This window comes from Corvus kubaryi, unplaced genomic scaffold (assembly GCF_017639235.1).
Source record: "Corvus kubaryi isolate FWS band 111438036 unplaced genomic scaffold, C.kubaryi_AGA036_p1.0 129, whole genome shotgun sequence".
In the NCBI taxonomy this organism is placed as follows: Eukaryota; Metazoa; Chordata; class Aves; order Passeriformes; family Corvidae; genus Corvus; species Corvus kubaryi.
This window is the reverse complement of record NW_024580664.1, coordinates 294,492-319,833: the sequence shown is the minus strand read 5'-3', so window position 1 is coordinate 319,833 and position 25,342 is coordinate 294,492. Positions and strand designations below refer to the sequence as shown.

At 38.2% G+C, this 25,342-nt stretch overlaps 1 long non-coding RNA gene across 1 annotated transcript in view; it reads left to right on the top strand.

Moving 5' to 3' along the window:
* Positions 1-25,342, top strand: part of LOC121663321 — a 130,092-nt gene that overhangs the window by 32,961 nt on the left and 71,789 nt on the right. The window contains exons 6-10 of the long non-coding RNA XR_006015600.1: positions 831-1,053; positions 1,244-1,330; positions 1,726-1,789; positions 23,194-23,328; positions 24,522-24,634. This is a non-coding gene — a long non-coding RNA (uncharacterized LOC121663321). The remainder of the gene's footprint in view (positions 1-830; positions 1,054-1,243; positions 1,331-1,725; positions 1,790-23,193; positions 23,329-24,521; positions 24,635-25,342) is intronic.

Here is a 25,342-nt window from a genome sequence, read left to right as displayed (position 1 = left end):
ATGATAAAATATCTTAAAAGCACACTATATTTATTTTGAAATTATGTAATTTGGTCATCTGGTGTTAGATAACTTCAGCAGTTCAGGGAGGGAGATAAACACATCTGCTTAATTTTTGACAGAGCCTTATTGCAGCTGATTTTTAGGGTCTTTGAATCCAGTTCCAAGCAAAAGTCAATGGGATTTAGGACTGTGGCAGTAGGAGCAAGTTTGAAACCTTAATGGCCAAATAAGGCAGTTTATTCTCTTACACCTTACTGTGTTACTGTGGCAGTACAGAGGAGTCTACAGCAGATTATGTAACAGACCATGAAGAACTGTGCTGTGTGTATCTGAGTATGAGCTCCTAGATTTGAGCTCCCTTGTATAGAAAGTTAGCATCTAGTTTCTAGACTTAAACATTAGAACTCTATGTTTAGACATTAATTGCCATGTTTTTACTATATAGGACTTGTTCAAGGGTTTGTCCTACCTTTGAGAACCAAGTAACCAGCACAAGTAGCCAACCTAGTGTTAAATCAAAACGTTGTATTGCATGACTTTCTGATGTTTTTCTGCTCTCTCTTACTTGCTTTTCCTTCCAAGTTGTTTGTGAGCTTACTGTTGAAATAGTTCCTTTCAATCTGTCCTTTAAAAATGTTTTCAGTTTGACTTTTCAATGGTTTGTTTTTCCACTATGAGGTGTTACTATCCCAGTTGTAGAGTTGGTTATCACTTTTTGAGTCAGCTAAAAGACTTGACAAAGAACCAAGAAACAAAGGAACCTCAGAAATGATGTTTTTTCATTGATTGTGTATTCACAATTTTGTCAGCTTGGTTTTCTTTTTCAGTTCCCAGCTTGAGCTAAAAAACTAACCACTCTGTATTGATGTTAAAAGTATCAGAAGATTGTTTGGAAACAACAGTTTCAGAGGACTGTATAACAACATCAGTGTAACAGAGACCTCCTCTATATATTTGAACCTATTGGTCAGTGACTGCTTAATGCGATCACTTCCTGATGCTGAAGGTCTGATGTCATCTTCCAAGTGACTTATGCAATCAGCAGCGCAGGTATGTTAGGGGAGCTGTAATTGGCAGTACACAGAATATATTAGTAAGTCGATATTTTAGAGAAATAACTCTTCTATGTAGCTTTCATAGCCCTTAAAGTGAGTTGAAAAGACAGTAAATATCCATCAGTAACGCTGTTGCCACCCTAGTTTCTGCTAACTTTTGAGTTGCTGTTATTTTTGCTTTTCAGACTGAGGAAATGGGAGGGTGAATTTGGGAAGTCAAGTTGACAAGAAATTGACAGGAAGCTGACACTGTGCTGATAAAGGAAAGTAAGGTATGTTGGGCTGTCTTAAACCACAGATGTTTCTTCTGAAATATGTAGAGACTAAATTTGGAAATGATCTTTTTCTGTAGCCATTCATTGTAGTTCATGCCAGGTGGTTTGTATCTGTAGATGGATACCATTTTTAGCAGGAAATTAAGGAAGCCACCTGTCTTCACTGTGTCCCTGTTTTCTCATGACATTATCTTTCTTTAATTCTGGCAACCACAACAAAGTACCATATCTTACTACAAAGATATTTATGTAGCAACCACATTATGACTTCATCTTACATACAAATACTTAAATTAGGTTTAAGTTAATTAACATCAGTCATATACTCTTATCAGTATGGATTCAGCAGCAAAGAATTCAGCACAGCTTAACTTTCTGAATTTGCTTTTCAGGCAGGCTTTGCAGTCTGTGCCAAGTTCAGTAGCTTCACTGCTGTACTGCTTGCAGGCCACCTATGTAAGTATACCTTGATACAATACAGTCATGCCTGGCTAGAAATGTAAACATGCCCTGTTAGACTGGGTAGCACCAAACAGAATGGGCTTCTCTTCTGTTCACTGTGTTTTACTATGACCTTGAGATACCTAATACAGCTGGCATATCTCGTGATTTTTTGTCTCCAAAATTTTATGGAGGGATGTCCAAATTCTAATGGCATAAAACTAGATGAAGACTGAAACAAGTTTTGAATGTATCAGAAAAGTAATTATCACTAACATTAGTAATTAGGAGCAACATGTTGGAAAAAAAATTAGTGATTAGAAACAACAGGTTGGAATGAAGTTTTGAGGTTATGTGTATGGAGCTGATGGCTGCTGCAAAATAAGTAAGATATTAACTCTAAGTCTGTGGCACTCATTCACTTTCTTGCCATTAATAATGTATTTTCTAAAGAGATCTGATTTGCTGCCTTGGAATAGTAAAAATACTTATGTTCAGGAAGGAAGCACTAAATTGACAGTATTGAAAATCTAACAACCAAAAGTTTAATAGCTTCAGAAGGCACATGACTAATAATCTAACTAGCTGGCTAGGAAGGTCTTATGAATTTGGAAAGTCTCTTGATGACTTCTATACTTAATCCTGTTTTCTGAACTTAATGCTGTGAGATAACAGAAGAGCTTTTTAGAATATCCCCAAGTGCTGTTGAGGTTTTCATGCTGAACACATAGATACAATAAACTAGAAATATCCAGGTGTCATGATAAAGCATAAGATGCAAAAGCTATCATGTACCATGAGTTTATGAGCTGAAACATTTATAGGTTTCTGTTGCAAAGGAAAGTAGATGCAGCTGAACAGTTTTAGAACTGAGGTTTTTTTAATGTGGTAATAATGCATTAATTTTCATGGTCTTACTTGGATCCATGAATTACTTGAATCCAAGAGTTAATGAGATTAATCACAGCAACATTTGCTTTAAAAATATTTTTAAAAGAAAGGCTGAATTGCCCTCTAGAGATCTCATTTCTTTTAGAAGTATATTTTATGATAGGAGGAATCACCCCATTGAAATTACAGAACTTCTTCCCTTATTACTGAGTGCCTATGCAGCTGGTGAGAATGGACATCCACCTGGTTAGACAGACTCATCAGGACAGATGGATCCTACCCACCCATGATAGTTAAAGTAGTGTATTTTTACAGTATAAAATTCTAAGTAGTAGCCAGCGTAGACATTCCACTGTCCTCATGAAAAAGGGAGAGACGTTATTTCTTAGGGCAAGATTTTATAATGCATTCAAATATAGGAATATATCTACAGGAAATAAATAGTGGTAAATGTAAGCCTTTACATTAGGCATAATGTGGGCAGTATGAATGGGGAGGGGTCCAGTTTTCCATTCCCTCTGAGTTTCATCCAGTTTAAAGGCTGCTCTGTAGTCCGTCAGTCAATTTTCCTGAGGGACCTTTTCCAAAGGGAATGGGCCAGATTATGGAGAAATTTATACTTTGACTTCTACCCACTTCTCATCCCAGTCTAATGGTGTATTCCCATAAAGCCCCACCACTGAAGGGCTTCCATATGAATGGAAGAAATAATGACCACGATCTCTGCTATTTGTTTCACTGAGTAACAAAAAAGCAAACATATGAAGTCAAGTTTTTGTCTCTGAATTCATAGCAAAACTACCATGGATTTTAGTAGTATTAAGATTTTACCACTGGTATATTTATTGGCCCCTCTGAACTTTCTTTTCTCTGCACTTCTGCCCTGCCCAGGTTTTTTTGAGAACGAGAGGAAGTGGTTGCTCTGTTGTTTAAGACAAAAAATCTGAATAGGGTTTTGTTGTGACTCGAGTTAAAGCCCTGCTTGAGGTTGCTGCTGTAATATGTATTAAAACAGTCTAAGAAAGTACCAGCCTATGGTTATTTACTGTACCATGTTTCACACATATAACAGGAGTCTAGAGGCAACAGACAGTTGTTCTGACAGGTGATTTGACAACAAACCATTAAAAATGTCATTCTGGCCTTACCAGACCGTAGAACTAATGGAGAAGATACTGCTTGCTTTGCCATTAATTCACTAAAACTGTCAACACTATTGGAAACTCTGCTGATATTTGTGGGACTATTGTCAACTTCAATCATGTTTCTGTCAGAGTATTTTATTTGCTACAGTAACTGACTGGTGATGGCTTTGCTGGAAGAGTTAAAAGAGCTGTAAATTGTACTCTCCTTCCCTGCCATTAGCATGACCCAGTGTCGTGTGCACTCCTCATTTCCCAGTGGGACACTATCATGTGGCTGTATGAAGCATATCAATACATGAAGCACGTTTCCAGTGCTGGTTATGATTGTAAACTAAAATCAGTCATTGAGACTTTGGGATTGGAGTGTGTGGGCAAAGGTGAGGGGAAAAAAGGAAAATAAAGCCCCCTTGTTAAATTGTTTAGGCTTCTCAGAGTGTTTCCATTATGAGCAGGAAAAGGTAAAGAATTAATTACACAAAAATTAAGCCCTGTGTTTGGAAGTTGTGCTCTGCAGGCAGAGTCCTGTTGACTTAATCAGATGAAATTCCTGCAGAAAGCCTTCTCCTTTGCCAGTGAAGTAAGTCTAATAGCCTTTCAGGCTAAAACAAACTTTTAAGGATTTGTAACAACAACGCTATGGTTCTACAGAGACAACAACATGTCCATAAATTGAAGCTAGTCATCTGACAGTCTCCATTTGTCTGACCTACTTTCTACTTGCACTCTGTAAACAACCACAAGAAGAAAATGTGGGGATGACAGAAGGGGCAGTTAGAGGGACAGACAAGAAAGGCAGAATGTTACGTAGCTTACACGCGCTTTGTATCTCATAATTTATAACCAGAAGAAAATGAGAGAAGGGGAATTATCAAAGAAAACTAGTGTCTGATGAAACATAAGCCCAGAAGAGTAGTTCCTTCCTCTTGGCTATCACCAGTGACTGGTGTGGGGGTGGCTATCTCAAGAGTCACCATAAGGATCTCACTGCTTTTTATCTTCCTAAAATAGATGAAAAAAATAGTCCATGTTCTGAGAAAAATTTCTTTCTCAAGTGTTCACGTTCCCTTTTTTAAATCTTGCTGTCCCCAAAACCAGGATGGCAGAATGTGTGTCAGCATGTCAGTCATCCCAGTCAACAGTCTGGTTCACAAGGCTGATTTTGTTTGTCTACCTGATGGTGAGGCGGAGCAGCCAAAGGATACTTTGCCACACTGCTCTATGCACCTAAACATTGCTTTTTTGGCCTCATTGGTTATGTAGCTGAAGCTGGAACCTGTGTTGTCTGAACTACTCAGTCACATTCTACTGCTAGTAACCATAACAAAATCTTATTAGGTGTTGATTTGAATATTTGGGATGTAAAATGTGCTGATCAGTAGGTTCCGGAAATCACTGTTCTTTCTAACAAAGGCAGGATATCTGTTTTGCTCAGAAGCTGAAAACTAAAAGAAAGCACTGGAGTCTTTTTATTGAATTGAAAACTCAAGTTACCGTTTTCTTAATAATTACATCTTTTTTTCTGTGCTTTGCATTATTTATGGCAAATATCCACGGTTAGTTGTTAACTTGCTGCAAAACCTATTAAAAGTCTTACTGAGGCTAGGAAATTTACTGTTAATACTAAAACAGCCCAGTTTGCAGCACTGCCAACACAATGCACATCCTGATCTGCCCTGGCTTTTGACATTCAGGGAAATGATTAACTTGTTAACTTGTATGGTGTTCCTCATGAATGAATTCTGCAAGAGATACATGTGTAAGTACAGCTTCAATGCGTAGACAAGGCAAATACGCAAACGTTCAACAGCACCATTATGTTCTCCCAAATATTGACAGGTCAGGTAAATAAAGTTATGAAAAACGTTGATTCCAGCAGACCTATGCGTAAAGGGACCCCTAGAAGTCAGTGGAAGCTGTGTGCTTGGAGCTGGTGCAGTACTTAGCACTCAGTTATGAAATAACTGGGCAATCAGATGCAGTGACCACGTGAACGCAGTAATTATAACACTTGGCAGTGCTTATGTGATGACTGACCTCTTGCCAGTGCTAAACATGAGAGCTGTGCCATTCAGCTAAGGAGCAGAAATTCTAGAGCAGGAAGCAGGAATAGCTCATGTTCTCTCTGGATTTCCAAAGGAGAAAAGGTGTTTGCACACCATGAGGACTAGGATGCCATTCAGCTTCCTTATGTCCCTGATTGTTGATGTGTTCTTCCTTATCTCCACCATCCCTTCTTCTTCCTTCCTCACCTACCCAATGGACACAGTAACTTTGCTGGTGCATGGAGGCACTCCAGTTCTCAGCAGTTCTTTCTGTAATAATACAAAGCCTGGCTTACTGTAAGTCAAATTTTAATGGACAATATTTTTCTTTAAAATATTCTCTTGCTTTCTACTTGCACTGTTATTGCATCTTAAATATGTGAGGGGTGATAATCACAGCTTTGCTGGCTTTTGCAGCTTTGCCAGGGAGGTAGGTGATAATACGGCAGCTTTCATGAGCAACTTGCGTGAAATCTTTAAAAATGTGAACTTGAGTCTAGGCTGTAGAAAGCCTAAAGAGGGAAAGAAGGGCAGTAGGGCATGGTAGAGATGAAAACTTCCACCTTCCAGAATGTGTAAAAGCTGAGATAATCTGAGACTATTAGCATATAACATTTCTATAGGGCTTCTCTAAATTAGTTACTGCTTTTGTTCTAGCCTGCAGCTGACATACTGTAAACAGCACTCAAAGACTGTCAAAGAGACCAAGTACTCAGCTTTTGTCAGAAACAGCCTGAAAAAAAAAAGATGGAAAAAAGGAAGTCTCCTCCCATGCTAAAAGCATAGGGCCACTCACGGACAACCTGTGGTGGTAATAGAAAGGTTCTGTAAGCAGGAGTGGAAGTAGTGGAAGCCAGGCTTTGAAATTTCAGAGCATTGGTCTTTCCATTAACTGCTCATGTGGGAGAAATGCCTGGCAAAATCCCAACAGAAGAGCTTGTGGCCTCTTTTCACTTATCCTTTTTCTCCTTTCTTATGTAGGATGAAATGTAGAAGATCTGATCTCTGATTCTGCCCTGCTTTTCTCTTGGTGACAGGAAAGCAGTCAAGACTATCTAACTAAAGGAGCAGTGTTTGTTATCCATTTAAATCTGGGCTTGTGGATTACTCTAACTCAAGCCACAAAAGAAAGCAAACATATAATGCCTGATATAAAATGACCAACAATGACTTCTATACATGTCATACCTGTGTGATTATTTCTCTGTGTTTGCTGATTCATACAATGCTACTCTACAGCACAGAGATTTCAAACAGTACCCCAGCGGTGTTAACCAAGTTTGCAGCAGTTTGCCAGCTAAACCTACTGAAGTCTCGTGCTAATCAACAACGTTTGGCTGCTAACGTTTTTGCACTGTTCATTAGCAAAGGTACTGAAGATCATCATTTTGTGCAAACCTTTGTGTTGGCAGACAGTCGAAATAATACTAAGAGCTGCTTTGGCAAATTTAATTGGGCTTCCAGAAACACCTTTTTATAAGGTCCATCTAATGTGTATGGGCTCTGTGTCACCAGTGGGATATTCAGGATGAGCATTTTAGTAAGGGCCTTAAAGAAAACTGTCTTCAATATACTCTTTTTTCTAAAGCATATCTTTGGGTTCACAGGGAACCCAGCTGTTTGTACTGGTGTCCAGAACCTGCTGCCAAAGTTTTGTTGGAAAAAAGGAGCATTAGGTCAAATGCTTGTGTTACAACACTGTAGAAAAGATATTTATGAAGACTTTTTGAAGGAGGTTTAATCCATCTTTTTTAAAAAAATGAAATGGAAGATAGTTCAAAACTTTTCTATAAACATTGTAAGAAAACATTATAAACATGTAACAACATATATTTTTAAAAATAAATTACTTCTTCCTCTCTATTATCCTATCTCCTACAGTGGCAGGATAATATTTAGGCATGTGATGAGGTTTAACTTCAGAATCTTGTACTTTATGATGATCTTGATTCAGAAACTGTTTCTCAGCCATAGGGAACACTTGCTGACTGTGGTACAACCTAATGACATAGACTACCTGTTCAAATTTGACTCCTGTAGCAGCAGATGCAGTCTTGTGCATCTTGACAGTGAGTGAGTGGCTGAATCTGCATCGGTTGAAATTATTTGCCCTATAAATCCTTTTATACTTAAGCATTCTTTCACCGTAAAAATTCTATACTGGCTTTTATGTCAATAAAAGATTAAGCCATATGATGATTTAGCCATGTGCCCTGTTAGTAGATTCTAAAGCAGGTTTAGAGCACAGATATTTTAGCACTTCCCAACCTGCAGTGTTGTGATTAAACTGTCTGCCTGCAATGCTGATGACTGGGGAAGGAGCAGCAAAGGGAACCTATCAGTAAACAAACTTTATTGTCGAAATCTTATCACAAATGTCAACATATAAAAGAAAATGTAACATAAAAATGCATATATTAATTCCCAGCTCACAGTGAAGTTCCACACTTGCAGGAGATGAATAGACTGGCTGGGCAGAGGACTAATGTGATATGTAACAGATCTGCTGCAGTTTTCCTTCTTTGATTCTGAGTTGGTCATTTAGTCAGTGAAACTTCACTGGCTGCTGTCAGTGTGAATTATGCCACTGACTGATGCAGAGTGGGAAGTCTCCCATGTTTGTGCCTATGCTATGCCCGAGTGAACTGGACTACTGATTGATCACTCACCCATTTCTATGAAGCTATGTTGTTACCTTTTGATAAGTGTGTGTGTGTCTCCTAGCCTGTCTAAAACTCCTATCATTGCTTTTGCAATGTATGATGTCTTAAGTCTATTAAGAAGCACTTAGCAGCTATCTTGCAAGAAGGACAGATGGGATAAATTTTGATGTCCAGCTAAGTGCAACATGGTCACCCCGCCTATATGATCTGTACATGTGTACACTTGGACCCATGTTAAGGGAAATGTAGGTCTGAGTCTCCTCTCCTCAGTCTTTCCTATATCTACCTCATGTATATGACTGAATTTGAAAGTTAAACCAAAGCATAATTTTGAGGTCAATATATTGTCTGTGCTTCATTTCCTCAGCTCCAAGACTGGATCAAATAGAACATTGCTGCTATTTCACTCCTAATAATTGTATCAAAGCAAATTAAAATGAAAGGCTGAAGTGCTTGAGTACTACTGTGACTGGGATCATGAAAGAATCATACACGATTGTACTGTAGTTGTGCTTCTTGTTCCTATAGCAACATCCAGGCAAGGATCTCAAGGCTCTCTACAAGTATTCATGAATTAAGCCTGTGAGGTCAGGGATGGTGATTATTCTTGCTTACAAATAAGGAAATGCAGAGGTTGAACTGCTTGATCAAGGTCACACAAAAAATCTTCATCCAAGCCAAGAATAAAAGCTGACTCTGGTCTGTGCTTCAGTCACCAGCTGATATTCTCTGTTTGCAGGGCTGTACAGGGCTGAGGGGAATGCCTTGTACAAAGTCTACAGATTTGTTCATTCAAAATGTACGTTCCAGCTCAGATTGGCTCACTGAAGTGACCTTATATTTTTATCTCTTTGTCTATCTAAACTTTGCCCTTGTGAAAACATCATTATATCCAGTCAAAGCAGGAGTAACATGATTTTGACAAGAGTTTTGCAAATCTCTGAGAAAGCAAAACTGAAGCCTATGCTAAAAAATTTTAATAATCTTTGCATGTGCGATTGCTAATTCTTCAGTGGCAATTAGATGAAAAGATCCAGTACATACCTGGTTAATTTCAGTGACTACATAGACAAAAAAACCCCAAATGTATTTTTACTAAGAACAACTATGAATTTTCTCTGGAGTTACCACAGCAATATTGTACTATATAATGAAAAAATACGGTTGATAGACAACAACAAATAAAAGTGCACTTTCCTGAGTTTCTTTTTAAATCACAGGAAGGGAAAAACTGTAAACTCTTAAAGTTTTTTTTTGTTATCCAGCCTCTGCTCCTCCCTCTGCACATAGTGCTAGCCAGTGCCAGAATGTTGTGAGCTGAGATAGAGGAGAACGACAGCCACACTTTTTAAACTCCATTATCCCCCTGGATGCTGTTTGTAGGATCAAAGAGTGGAAAATAGCAAATGTACTCTTAGGAATGTCCTTTTCTAGTCTGGGCTACATCGTATAAAATACTTTCTTGCTTCCTGATCTCTTAGGCATATAGATGTCTGGCACAAGTCATGGTTTTTCTAGATACCATTCCTTACAGTTATTAGGTGGATGTTGGGCTGCTTGTTAGCTATACCCTTGTGGTCATGCTCTTTTTTTTTTTGTCTGGGGTGCCGTGACTGAGAATTTTACACTCCTTGGAGGAAAGATTTGCTACTGTTTTTTCAAGATCGTTGGCTACTATGGCTATGTTGGAGTTCTGCTGAAGAACAAATCAGCTGGGTGAATGGCAGTAATTTAGTGAGGAAAAGTTTTGTGAGAGTCGAGGATCAGGTTTAGCAATGTTTGTAAATCTAACTAAAATGTTCACAGAAGCACTAAGCAGAAAGGAGGCTTATTGGACTGGCTTTATTGCTTAAAAGGGGTAAAAGTGGGGGTGGGTTAAGGACAGAAAGGGGGAGGATCAGCACTTCCCCCTAAAAGATAAAGCAGTCCTGTAAGTGAATAGCTATATATATATATATATATATACTTATATATATATCCCAGTCTGAATGAATATCTGATAATTTTCTCAGCTTCTCAGAAATCTTGCATACATGAGCATTAAAATCTGTGAAACCCTGCAAGGATAAAGTGCAAATGTCACATAGGGTCTGCAATCAATCTGAATTTTGATCACTTTGTTGAGTGACAGCTGCACCTCAGCTGTTGCTGTGCCCTCTGAGCTGGGCAGTCAGAGATGGGGATGACTCAGTCTCAGTGTATGGTGCTACTTCTTATTTTTTTTTCAGTTTACTTTTCAAATGTTTCACTAGCCTTTTTTTGAAATTTTTGTAGCAATCAGACTTGCTTGAGAATTTGTATGTAGCCAAATGACTCAGGATTACCAGTCCCTCCCTTGCCTTAGAAAGGACCATTTTGTACAGTGTCTATTGGGGTACTCAGCCTGGCTTTTCAGATGATTTTGACTGTAGATCCAGATATGCTTATGTTTTACGAGTCACAGAAAATGAAATGGAAGAAATGTAGCAATAGAACTTTGACTCTCTGCTTGACAATCTCAGGTGCAGGCCATTAGTGCTTCCTTTCAAAAACTATATCCACATTAATCTCTCAGAGGTCTTTACAGTTGTGGCAATAAAAGTTTAAGTGGGAATACTTTAAAGAAATGCTATTACTGGCTTTACTTTAAAAAGATCTACTGATCTTTTAGTGCATTGAAGTTTTAGAGAAAAGATGGCTGCTTCTGGATATTTACAGTTTTGCTCTGCTTTCACAGGTTGGAGACGAAGCAACCCACTGTAATGATACCTGTAGGGAAGTCCACCTTTTATTTAATTTGCTTGCTCTCCTGCTGCTTTTGAAGGAAGGAAATTCTGCTTGCCACTGTCAGCATGTTGCAGCTTGATGGGAGATGGATAGTTTAGGAAGTGCTGAGTAGAGATTTGATTCTGCTGAGTACATTGGGTCCATGATCCATGGTCCAGGGTTTCACCTCCTGGGAATGCAAATGCCCAGTGTTTCCCAGAATAACCTGAAATTTCTCCCAACGTTGAGCAAGGTACATCAGTGAGGTAAAAGGCACCAAAGGAACTCCTTGTTGCATTTGGAAATAGATTAATAAATGTCACAGACAGTACTCTAGTAGTTAACTATATGTCAGTGTGAAGTTATGAACCTCTTTGTCTAGCCACCACACACAGCTGATAAATCTAATGGAGAGGAAGGCTTTGCAGAATGTACAGCTGGGGTCCTGATAACTGGTCTTTGAGGCATTTTCCTAAATGTCAGCTGAGTTGCCACCCAAACTCAGATGCACTTTGTTTGAAGCATCCTCTTCTGAACTCTTGTAGTCAGAGAAGATCCCAGTCAGATGAGTGTACCTGTTAGTCTCCTGCAGCCTTGATGATCAACTAAAGTACAGGATCAAACTTACCTTGCTACTATTAAATGCAGCCTATCACTATATATAACTTTCTGATAGTTGAAAGTGCTTTTATGAAATGCATTCCTGGAGCTAAGTAGCTCTTAAACAAGTACAGGAGCCAGCTTATTGGTAAATTAGGTCCTCTCTTGCTGATCAGATGTACCTTATTCTGAGAAGATTCATGAGATGATTTCTAAATTTTCTTAGCAGCTTCAGTGCAAATCCTTCATATCTGTAGTGAGTAGTTATGAAACTTTATCAGGGATAATGGGGGATGCAAGCTTATCTCTAGTTTATGTGGAGACTAACCTGGTGAGTAAGAAGACCAACACGAGAACAATGGTGTCTGTGGAATATACCACAGCTGCCCACCATACATGATATTATTTTTCCTGTTGTGGTAGGGCAGAGAATGCAGTGGACTAGCAGAACCTTAATAAAAGCTGAATGCACCAGATTCTCGTCTTTCATGCCTGGTAACGCCTCCATGCATGGTCTGATTTAAACAAACCTAGTAAACAGTCTGAAGCAAAATACTGCTCAGACATCATGTGGCCTTTAGAGAGAAACTGGTGGACGAAATTCTACACTCAGGCTGTCACTCACTCCGGTGTTGACACAACTGTTTGGGGGATTGTGAACTGGATCAGGCAACCAGATAAGGTTAAAAATAATGCAAATGAAAAGGGATCAGGAGATGGTACCAGCTTACTTCTGTGGAAGGGGGAAGGTTTTGCACTTCTTCCCTGAACTGAGCTGTGCTTTGCACTGGCTCTCTCCCTCTCCTGGACAACAGCTTCAATATTTGTCAAACCCTTCTGGAGCAGATGTAGCTCACTAGGTAGAGCAGCAGAAAACTATCCAACCCTGTTTTTTACTCTGCCATTTTAGCACATTAAATTATCTCTAAGGAGGGTCTGGTGAGTACCAGAACTAGTAGGAGATAAACAGCAGAAGCATGACCTCCTGCTCATAGTCCTGCTATTAGTTTAGCTCAGTGTACCTCTGGAAACCCTGTGCAAATAATTGTGTCATTGCATGTGGGGTAGGGAGGAGCACCAATGCTAAGCAAAACAAATGGCTATGAGAGAGGGCAGAGGAGAATTCCACTGCCAAAATCCCCTGATTCATGAAACTGAGGTGTCAGCATGAGATAGAAGGGCAGCCCTTGTCTTTCTGTATCAGTGTGTAAAAATCAGGAGACTAAGAGGTTTGGAGAAGTCTTTCTACTGAGAACCTGAAGTGCTGTATTTAGGACTAGCTGTATGACTTTGAAAGAAGTGAGGAGTTGAATGTGAAATAACAAATGGAGATTGTTAAGTAAATGAAGAGTTCTCCCCTTTAAAAACAAAGATAATTAGTGGAAAATAAAATTTAGATTTGTTTATAGAATGATTCTTCTCTATCTTATCACTGCCTAGAAAATAATTAATTTCTTATTTAAATTACAAATTCCAGTTAATAACACAGACTGGTGGACAGACAGCCCTTGCTGAATTTCCTCTAAACACATTCTGCAGGTTGATCTTGTTCTTCTAGCTTTGATGATCTACCTTTGCCCCCTAGGGACCATCACCAATGGAGCAGTTGTACTAAATTCATAGTATGTCAGCAAACTTAATTTCTTTCCTATTACAGTGATGGCTGTTCAATTAGGAGAAGCAAGCTAATCATGGCACACTGAACTGAATTAGGAGTGTGTGGATGTAACTAGGATTTTTTCAGTCCTGGAGACTCAGCCAATTGTCATTAAGGTGAAAGCATTAAACTCGGAGGTGAACTAACACCAGTTTAAACTAATAACTAAAACGCAGTGCCTAGTCTACGTCTGCTCAATGCTGCTCAGAGTGAACATGTAGCTTTAAACTGGTTCTTAAATACAGAGGCTAAATAAGCTCACTACCACTTGTGACATTACCACAGCCCATTAATGAACAGTATTTGTATTGGTGATTTCACAAGGGAAATAAAGACTGGACATGTCTACAGGAGACATTAAACTTGTTGTGTGGATAGAGGATGTCATTCTTCAGTTATCTATTTTTACCATAATATTGATCCCAATTTATTTGCGATGCACATCAAAGATGAATGGTGAAATATGATCTTTGCACGAAAGTACATTGATGCACAGAAATGAGGACATGATTTGATGAGACAGGAATGTTGATGGAAACACATCTTTATGGGAGTGCTCCATCTTCCTGGTGGTGCTAAAAACCCTGTCAGAATGAAGGTGCTACTCCTGATGCAGATCAGCTCTTTGATCTGCTGCTCAGTGTAACCCCATTTTCATTGGCGTGACATAAGAGGGGCAGAGGGGAACAGCTGTGTTTTCTCAGTTGTGCCACTGAAGATCTTTTGTCATTAGCCTACAGCCAGAGCACTAGAAACAACTTTATCCACCTTCAGCTCTCATCTAAATAGTGAACCAGTTGTTCCTGTACTTGTGCTGCTCTTCACTCTTTTCTTTCAGCTGTACTGTGGTAATCTGTGTGAGGCTGACCATAAACTGATTAGTGAAATGATTCAGGTTGAAAACCCATTCCCATTCCATATTTGAATGTTTGGAGTTCTGTCTCTTCAGTTGATATGGTATTAAACAACAGTCCTGTACAGGTAGCTGTACAGCACGAATAAGAAGAAAAACCAGTTGGCCAAAGATAAAGGACTGGAAATCTTCACTATGGGTTTGCTTGTGGGTAAAAATGTGAATAGAACTACCCATTAAGTGTAAGGTGAAGTTTAAAATCAACTTAATTTATTAAAACAGTACGGTTTTGTAGTAAGGGTATTCTTGCATTTTACATCTTTGTCTGTGAGGCAGGTTTCAATCACTCACTGATATTCATGGAGGGGTTTGTACCAGTTTGCCTATGTGGGCTTGAAATTGGTGCTCTAGTCATACAGATTGTTCAAATTATTTTCTCCTTGCTTAGTTAAAAGAATTGATCATTTTTCTCCTAATTGCCCTTTTATAACACTGAAGAAAATTCTGCTTTATGATTATCCTGTTGATCAGGTTCTTTTCTTTTGAGTTGATAGGGCTCTGATAGGGTGCACAATGTTCATCAATCTGATACAGAAAGAAGCAGCTGTGGTGGTGTGATTTTAATAGTTACCTAATATCTACATCCAAGGCGAACTCAGGGTGACACATCCTTGGAAAGGTTCCTAGTGAAAACTGCCCTGGAGTTTTCATATCCAGCAAACAAAATAACCCAGGGCAAGATTTGTCAGTTACTGCAATCTGAGAAGAGGCAGCTTGGAAAAACAAACTGGACATTGCTGTAGGAAGGAAATCATGCCAGTGCGTTCTGTGAGAGACTGGGCGCATGATGAGGGTGAGGATTCTCAGACATGCCTTCCTCAGGGGTATTTGGATGGGTCATTGAGGTCAAAAGAATTAAAAAAGTCATGGTTATACTCAGTGTCGGTGACATGTCTTGCAGCAATAGAACATTCAAATCCTTTGCAGTGCTCTCATTTTAAAAATTATGTCCCTTCAATCATTAACATTGGGTAGATCATGGAGTCCATATCTCCTTGAAATTTAAAGGTATCTTCTTTGCCTCAGTTTTATTTTCCTATGTAGTCTAATTTTAAAACTTCTAGTTAACATGACAGCTGGTACCAACAACATGCCAATTACTGAACTTCCTGTAGTGTGAGAGGAACAAAGCACACCATTTTTTGAGAGCATTTAAAACTTCCATGTGGTGAGTACACGAGTGTAGCCTCCATTATTTTCTCTTCAATAATTACTTCAATCTTGTACTTTTGTATAATGATACGAATAAAAATCTGCAGTGCAGCTGAAGAATAGCCTAGGTGAATACTTTTTCACAAAGCAGGTAAAAGTTCCTCCTCAAATTGAAAGCTGTGGTATTTTTCTTAAAACTCACCCTTTTTTATTAGGCACTGAAGAGGCTTTTCTCCTAAATGAGACTATATTGGGTTAACTTTAGCAAGGAACAAGAGCGAATCTTAAGTAAGAACTGACACTACTTTTCCATAGCTTAAGCACAGGGGCTGCATTTTTGTAAGGGATATCAGTGCTGCACCAGAACCCCCAGCATCGTACATATGGTGTTGCAAAGGAATCCAAACTCCTTGACAACAAAGCTGGAGAATATTCCCATAAACTTCTTTCTCACAAAGAACAAAACAAATAATTTCAAATTTATGGGTTCTCCTTGCTATATATGGTTCCCTTGCTATAATTTCATTGCTATTCTTGTGTTATATTTTTATTTTGCTAAAGCTATATAAATCCTGGTTAGAAAACCTTTGCCAAAGATTTCACTGCACAATCTCTTAACTCATGGTCAGTTTTAAATAAAAGCATAATGCATAACATTTCCTAATAGTATATTCATTCTTTACAAGCACTTCTTTTGGGATAGATGTGAAGAAATAATACACACATGCTATTTTTTTCCTATTATGTCAGATATTATATCTGATATAAAAGTTTTGTGGCTGTTTTCATATTTCTGGGTGCTAAAGTAGACTGTGGCAATCCTGTATACGGGATGTTAAATTATATGCTGTGGTCATTATGTTAGGGTGGTGGGAAGATGAGATAACATGGCTGTGATTTTACCTAACTGCAAAAATTTTAAGTTTTTTAAAAGTGAATGTTAATTTGAAATATCCTGTCTTCTGAAAAAATATGCTTAAAAAAAATAATATTGTAAAATAGTAATATATTGCATTTGCTTTTGTTGTTTGCTTTGTGAAGGGGTAGGAGGTTCACAGAAAGTAGTTTAACTCAGAAATACTTAGGATTTATGTTTATTTAATATTTGAAAGGGTTTTATTTTGCATTGACCAACTACAAGCTCATGTTGACAATATGTCATTATTTTTGCAGCTGCTCCCTTACGTGTTAGCAAACTAAGATAATTCTTGGACCATCATATCACTTGATTATTATTAGCCTTAACCAAAATATAATACCAAACGGATTTGGAAAACTGTGGTTCTTGGACATATTTAAATATGGAGCCCTTTCAAATATTTAGATGTTGACCTGTCTATTTGCCTATTGGAAAGTCAACAATAGCCACCACATGACTAGGTTAAAATAATCAATATCTTATCTTTAGACATAGTGAGTAATGAACAAGCGTATTATTTATCTTGCAAAATACATCATTAGTGTTTATTCTTAACATGGTTCTTAGATATTGAAAATACTAAACATATTGTCTGTTGTGCATGAGCATTTATGCAATTAGTTCTGCAAACAAGCGCAAACAATGTTCTTAATAAGGAGTATTCAGTTATTCCCACAGCATTCCCTAAAGGCCTACCTGAATTAGCGTCACATACTAAACCGGTGTATTTTTTCGCAATACAAGAGATCCTCTGTGTATTTGAATGATCAGCTTGTATGAATTTGGCAGCCTGAGCTGGAACCCACATGTTGTCATGCCAGTGAGCCAGCACACTTCAGGAGTATTGCTGAACTCATCCGTACTTGATATTTTTTTTCCTGTGAAAATCTGCACTGAGGTTACTATCCTGAAGTAAAGGACCTGTGTGAGTGACAGTGGCCTTACCATTAGTCTCTCTTATTTTATGGGCCCATCTCTGGTTAGGTGTTTGGTTCTTGTAAAGAGCCAGAAGAAGCAGAAGACCAGGCACAAGCTCTGCAGGTCTGCTGAAATGAGGTAATCCCAGATATGCCCATTTGTATCGATAACACAAAGTAACTGATGAACTTTAGAAGACAGTAGGTCACGTTGTTGTGCTAAAGGCTAAGAGTGTATTGTTTTTGTCTCACAGCTGATAAACTCTGAAGATGACTGTTGTATTTGGCCCTTACTTAATCTCTTCTCAGTTATACTGGGTTCCTTATCACCAGATCACAATGTAAAAGAAAATCTCACCAATCCACTTGCTGCAAAGGCACCAAAAAACTGTCTCACCACAGCCTCACCAAAGTCATCATCAGAGGCAAACTTCCCACAAACCGCATGTATCAGTACTGGAATCAAACTGCCAGAACAACAAATGCAAAACTAATACACAGATTTCTACAACAAGGAGAAGCATCACTTATCTTTTACCTGTCCCCACTCTGTCCTATCATCCCCCATCTGGCTATATTTCCAATCTAATCTGCTTAGTCCTCTTATTCTTCTCTCTGATACTACTGTAACTGAGAAAAAATCAGAGTCACTGTCTCCAAAATGTAGTTATCTTGTATTTGATACTTTTGGTTTGGACCTGTAGAAAGATCTGAAAAGTCCCTGAAAAGTTGTCTGCTTCTCTTCCGACCAGTACTTACCCTAATGAAAGATTTTGCTACTTCTTACCACCTTTCCCTTTGTAGCAGAGATTACATATTTCTTGCTTTGGATTAAGGAAAATAAGGAAAATAGTTACAGAATTATTTTTAGCCTGGATCAGTTGAATGATGGAGTTCACTGAACTGCCCTACAGTTGTGTCCATACAACTGATGGGATGTGAGCTGTGTTGAAGGAATAGCGTTTGATAGATGGGAGCACGGATGGGAATTTCTTAAGGCAGCTGCTCTACGTCATTATCTATCTCAATACCTATCTCCATACCTATATCAATCTCAGCTCTATCTCAATGCTTCTCAGTATTAACTGGGGATGTGAATTAACAGCTTTAAATACAAGTGCTCTGATTTTGTAGCCAGCCCAGGGTGTGTTTGTAAATGTCAATATCCCAATTCATTTGCCTATAGAGACATGAATACTAAGAAAATTCAAATACTTTGGTAAGCAATATCAAAACACTCCTGAGTTTTGAATGCTTCAAAGAAGCCATTATTGTCCTTTGAGGGGTAATGTAAACATCAAACTGATGACTATTTTTTGTGAATAGCAAAACTGCCCAAAAATGCAGTTTTAGGAGGAGTGAAGGTAATCCTTTTTAGGTCCTATGCTCAAAAATTTTCCCATATAAAAGGAAAATAATAGAAATTGTGCATATTTTGTTTTGTAACTTAGAAAGTTTAAAAATTGGGTTTTGAAATGGCATGGTGATTTGGAAATTTTCCTCTTTTTTATGATTTTAACAGAAAATGTGTTATTCTAGAGATGAAGCAAACTACCATTTTTTAGCATGAGTAAAATATTCTGGATGAACTTGAAAGAAATATCCACATGTTGGCCAATTCTAGGAACAAAAAGTGTAGAAATATGAAGCTGCTCATGGCTGTCTGAAATTTCAAATTCAGTATAATGTGATACTGAATACTGAGGTTTCCTTGGCCTTTAAGCAGGTTGTGTATATATATATATATATATGTATGTATTATATACATACACTAAGCCATATATTGCACTCACAGCCATTTTGAGCAGCAAAACAGTTGCAGAAGCAGCCAGAAATTGGTCTTCTTTTGTTTGAATGGGAGTTGAAAAATTAACTTTGGATCTAAACAATATATTTCTTATGGTAGAGGTATATGTGTTCTTTGTATTCCTTAGACTAGAACTTTGGGGAATTTATACCCTGTAGGACTTCTTGAACAGGACAGTGACAAAACTGAGGATGGCTATTAATTGATACAAGCAGTGCCAGTTATTCTGATGTATCTACTGAATTTCTTCAATATTCCCCTAGTTTCATCTCTATGGCTCCCATGTAAGAGGAGTAGCTGGTTTCACCTTTCTGGTTGCCTTGCCTATATCCCCTTCATGGGACTATGATTTTTTTTTAATGATACGAACATCTGTTCATGCTGGAACAGTACCTTTTCTAATTGAATTCACAACATTGTGTCTATTGAGATTAATCCTTTTGATAGGGGTTTTCTGTACAATCAATATGGACAAGAATGAAAGGAACTCCCCGGAGATTATTGTTATACCCCTCATGTCACTGAGAAAATTGAAACTTAAGCAGATTTTGACTTTCTTGAAGTCACCCAGAACTGAACCTTCTTCCCACTAGCATTTGCTACACCTCTGCACCAAGAAGAGTCAGAAAAGTTTTTGATGGCACAAGAATCAGCCATAGAAATATGTTTATACAGGACAGAATGAGCTCTGAAGAAAAGTGGAAAAATGTTTTTGCTCTTAGCATTTAAAACTCTGGTTTATAAACATTTGTATTTGATTAACTTCACCCTCAATAATATCTCTGACTAAGCTTGCAATCCATAATTTTGAGACCACAAAGGACTAAAAAATACAGAATGTCAGAGTTGACATTCTGGAAATGTGTAAAGGAAAGGATAAACAAATAAAACCAGCCCCCACATTTTGTGAAGGAACGTTCTGTGCACTGAACTACAGTCACGGGACTCACTTGAAATGGTAAGGAATACTGAGCAGTATGAATTACTGAATGTTGTATAATCTTTGTGCATGAATAAAAGAATGAAGAGGATGTCTCTGGAAGAAAAGCAAATGTCACATTAGGAGGAGGAAAAAGCTGATACAGATCATCAGTCAAACATCAATATGTGATACAATCTAATCCAATCTGAGGACTGCTAGAGCTCTGCTAACTCAAAAGCAGTAGTCTCCCAAGGCTCACTGCATGCACAGTTAATTCCACAAACAATATCTTCTTCCAAAATGTGATTAAATATGACTAAGTTAGGGAACTGCTATAAATTGCTCCCAGAGGAGTTATTTATCAGCCAGATAGCCGAATATTACTGCCAGATAGTATGAAGAATATATCTGCATCTCTGCTTTCACCTTTATAAAGAAGAAATTATACTTTTGTTGAAGCTTTTGGAGAACTAAGGACACACTGCTGAATGACATTTAGGTGTTGCTGTTATTAAAATTGCCTATATGCCAGGTTAGCTATATATGGTATTGAGTCTATGCTAGACTACAAAAAAATTACCAGATGAGTTCTCAAAAAGATTTAGAAAAAGTTTTAGGCTTAAATCCTATTTCCAAAATTGAGCTGAAAGGAGGATTTATCTAATCAAGCTTTGGTATCTGGAAATGAGCTACCTCTGAATTCAGGGAAGAGAAGTGGTAACATTTTATAGTACGCCCAATGCACTAGATGTGCATTTCATCCTGAAGGTGACATTAAAAACAGGTCAAGAGTGACTTTTTTGACCAGCTCAGGACTTTTCTTCACACATCTAATCCAGGGTGATGAATTCTACACATGGCCATCTAGGGATTTATTCAGGAAGTTCTACCAACAGCTGTCAATCAGTTATTTCTTTCTCAAGGCCTAGATTTGTTCAGAAGGAATTTTCATGCAAAGGAATTAGGGAATGTATAACTAATTTGGCCTGTAGCCTAGGGTTCAAGTCTTCTTGAAGGTCCAAAAGAGTAGGTTTCTAAGTCATTCTGGCACTTTCAGTATGTTTATTTTCAGTGCTTTTGGAAAAGACACTGCTTTACATAACAGAACAGTAATTCAGTCTTGTCAAATACAAATCTTTTTCATGTTCACAGTACCCATTGCTGAGTTTTTGTCACATAATTCTGAACCATCTTTTCACATCTGCTGATGAACCCTTTAGAGAAAAAAAAATGCACAAGTAGAGAAGGCAATTCAGTTCCATCTGCAGGATTCACATCCTAACAAAAACATCAGATGGAAAAGGTCAGTGAACTGAAAGTCTTTTCTTGGCAATGGAGGTAGGAGGTCCAGAAGAGTTTCTGAAAATAGAAAATGTAAAACAAATCATAAATGTAAATCAAAAGAACATCATGTTCATGTTTATCTTGCAGATGAAACTAGAATTTCACAAACCTTTATGCACAATTGAAAGGGGGTTTAAGACAACCTGTTGTCTGCCTACGGTATGAACAGCTGTTTGTAAGAGAATTTTCCACATAAGTCACTACAGAAAAAGAGTAAGGTGTTGACAGCCTGATGGATGAGTTTGGCTGGCGTGGTGCCCATCCAGTTGTACAACAAACACTTTCATGTACAGTAAGTGCCACACACGTTCGGATTGCCTCTAATGTATTTCTTCTAAAGTTATACATGGGAACCAGAAGACAACTTAAGTTCCTAAAGAGCAAGTCACTCATCTCCTAAATGCTCTGTCATTAAAAAGTGTAGTGAAAGTTCAAACTGAACTTAGGAAATGCTCTTTATGTGAAAGGTTGCACCTGTTAATATGTGGAAAGGATCATACTGCTGTGCACATGGAGCTAAAACATAAGGGAAGGTCCCATTGCTAAGTAGAATTGCACCCTGTTTCCTAGCACACATTGTTTAAATTAGTTTGCATTGACTGGGATCTAAAATCGCAGGAGTCTCATCCATTTGGTTTGTGTATGGAACTTCGTGTGACTGCAGTACAAACAAAAAAATCTTCAAGCCACAGTTTATATGAAGGAAAAGAAAGACATTTTCTTCTTTATTTTTTACTTGCCAAAGGACAGATATGTGACTGTTTCTGCTAAACTTTTCCCGAACATTTCCTTCTAAAAGAGAAACAGACTACCACTCCAACATGGTAGACACTTGATCTGTTAACCAGTCCTGGTCTATTAGGGTATGGAATTGCAAATACGTCCTTTGTTTAAGTCCTGCTGCTAGGTGGCTCAGCGGCTGTATGCAAGTCATCTAACTTCCACGAAGTTACATGCATATCCATGCATACCATGGCAAATGCCTGCAGCTGGCTGGTTTAACCTCAGGCTGGAAGTGACTTACAGAAAAAAAAGGAATTGAGTTCCTTAACTACTCCATTCCTCTGTTGTTGTATTTGCAAAGTTGCTGTTATATTTAGCATTTACCTGCTTTTGCAAACTATTGTGAGGCATCAGCAAGCTGAGTCTGCCTCTGTACAGACCAGCTAAAACATGACTGTCGTCACCAGCCTGGCAAATACAAAAGCAAGACAAGAGATTTTCCCTCTCCTGTTTCTTGACTGCATAGGGTAAGAGTTTTCATTATCCTAATAAATATTCAATAATGTATTTTTCATATATATATATATATATATATATGCTTAACCTATATCAAGCAAACCTTTGGGATCTCTCTGGCAGGGATTATTAATCTTACAGAAGGAAAATGAGTTTTACCCCTATTTTTATTGTAGGGGTAGGACAGCACGTGACACTTAGTTTAGCTCCACAGTGGAGGCACCTGAGAGTATGTAATTACCTTCCTTCCCTTGCTGGGGTAGCCTCCAGTGATACCTGCAGGGTGAAAGGTTTTTGTAGGTGCTTCCGCCTTGTTCTGCCCCAGGCCCTTCTAAGAGTTTTTCTACCCCCAGGAAAAGAGCCTTTTTGCTGTGTCACACTAGTAGAAGGCGAAGTACTCTGATACCTGCTTAATCCCTGTAGCCATGCAAGGAAAGAAGACAGATCTATCTTCATTTTACAGATGTGAAAATGGACAAGGATTTGGAAAAGGCCTCAAGGTGTATCTGGGCTGGATGCAGAACTGAATTACTTCTATCAGATGTATTCTTCTGGGTATATATTTGCAGCACTCCTGTCTGGCAGGATACAAAAGAAGGTAAAATTTCTTTTGACATCAATATTTTTAGTAAGAAGTTAACAGGAATGATCCTCACCATGTTGGAAGGTATGCCATATTTTAACTACATGTCTCTGGCACACCTGATTTTTTTTTTTTTTTTGCTTCTTAGATAACTTTTTCCTCCTTTGGTTTTTCCAGGAAATTTTGAATGCTTGCTCTGAAGAGAGATCAATATTTTTCTACTTCTTTTGACCACTAGAAACTCCATACTGTGCTGCAATCTCATGGGCAGCTGGAATATTGGCTACTGTGCTAGCTAGTTAATTAGGTTGTTGTGGTAGGGGTTCAGGAGGAAGCATGTATTTCTGTAGAGGTATTTCTAAGATATTGGTACAATCATTAACTGCTTAATTCTAATCCTAGCTGCAGGGAAATGAGTAGAAGAGCTGTTAACATTTAGAATTGTAACAATGCCTTATTTCACTGCCTGACTTACAAACAGCCAAAATTGGAAACTTTTGTAGAAACCCATCTTTCCTGCAGAAACAAATGAAAAACAGTGACAGCACTGACTACAAAAATGATGACATTAGAAAATGTGTCATGAAACTGGAGATCTCCCCAAACACTGATTTATAATTACAAACACTTTCTTTTGCAATATGCTATATCTCACTGAATGGGTTAGAATCAAAGCCCTGGGCTTGCTAAAGATTATTGTAATTGTAATATCTGATTGTATTGTAATTATCTGATTGTAAACCTAGAGTAATTCAAATGCAAAGAAGTCATTCTTGAGTCATCCATGCCCCACCAGATCTTTTACTGGCTTGACAAACTGTTCAAATTACACTGATACTGTGCTCTGTGCATAGACAAAACGGGGCTTTAAGCCAAGGTTTCCAAGTCTCACATGCAGTGAGCTGAAACAAAATGTAAACTCTGAGTGTGACACAAGAAAACATTATTGGCTTTGAGCAAAGGAGGCACGTTGCCACAATTGCCTTATTACTGTGTGTCACAAAACTTCGCCAGTGCCTACACAAGTTGCTCAAACATGAATTAAAAGTGGCTCAGCAAGACAACCGGTGTTTTCACTGTCATTTGGGCATAAGGGCACACAGGCTCCTCACCTTCCTCCCTGCTTGATACAGACATGCACAGCTTTTGTTCCCCATGGCACAGTTTAAAGTTGTTTCCAACGCTGATCTTACTTGGTGACTCTGCAGAGAACGGGTTTGATCTTCACTGTTGGACTGAATGACCATGTCAGCAAGGTGCTGGGCAGAGTCACTCCCTGGTGACCATTTCTGCAGAGAGGGAACAGTCCTCAGCCATGCAGGTAAAGCTAAGTGGGCTCACAGACAGCAGCCTTGGTCACAAAGCAGACATAAAGAGCTAAAATGCAGTGAATACTGTATCAATTCTTTTTTATCAATCTTCCTGTTATCAAAGGAAGCAAAAGTTGCCATAATGAAGAGTACCATTCTTAACTACATATATATAGCTGCATGCATAAGATGTAAGACATTCAGAAAAGAGGAAACAGTTTGGAGACTGCTGTCTGCCAAAATTCTGCACTAATTTTGTAAAGTAACTTATTTTGTACTTGTGGATTACTTTGCAAATGAAGCAACTGCAATGAATGTTTTGGTGTATAATAGAAATAGGACTACAGTAAGAACTTGATATAGGACTGAAGATGTAAGTTATGGACCATAAATACAGTATGTCCTGTAGTAGAGGTCAGCTATTTTATGCATACTAAGTAATACTAACCAATCCTAAAACATGAGGAAACATCCAATTCAGATGATTTACCCCATCAGATGTTGTCATCTGTTAGGTCAGATCCTTTTGATAATGTTACAAGAACAAATCTATTTTTACCCAGCTCTGTTCAAATATCATTCACTAGCTCTGCAAGTGCTTTGGTCCAAAGCCTGAATGAACAGGTGTAAGAACATTATCTGATCAAATATGAACTCATGTATTTTATATATTGTACGTGCTCACACTTTTATTTTATAAGATGAGTTCACTGTCCCTG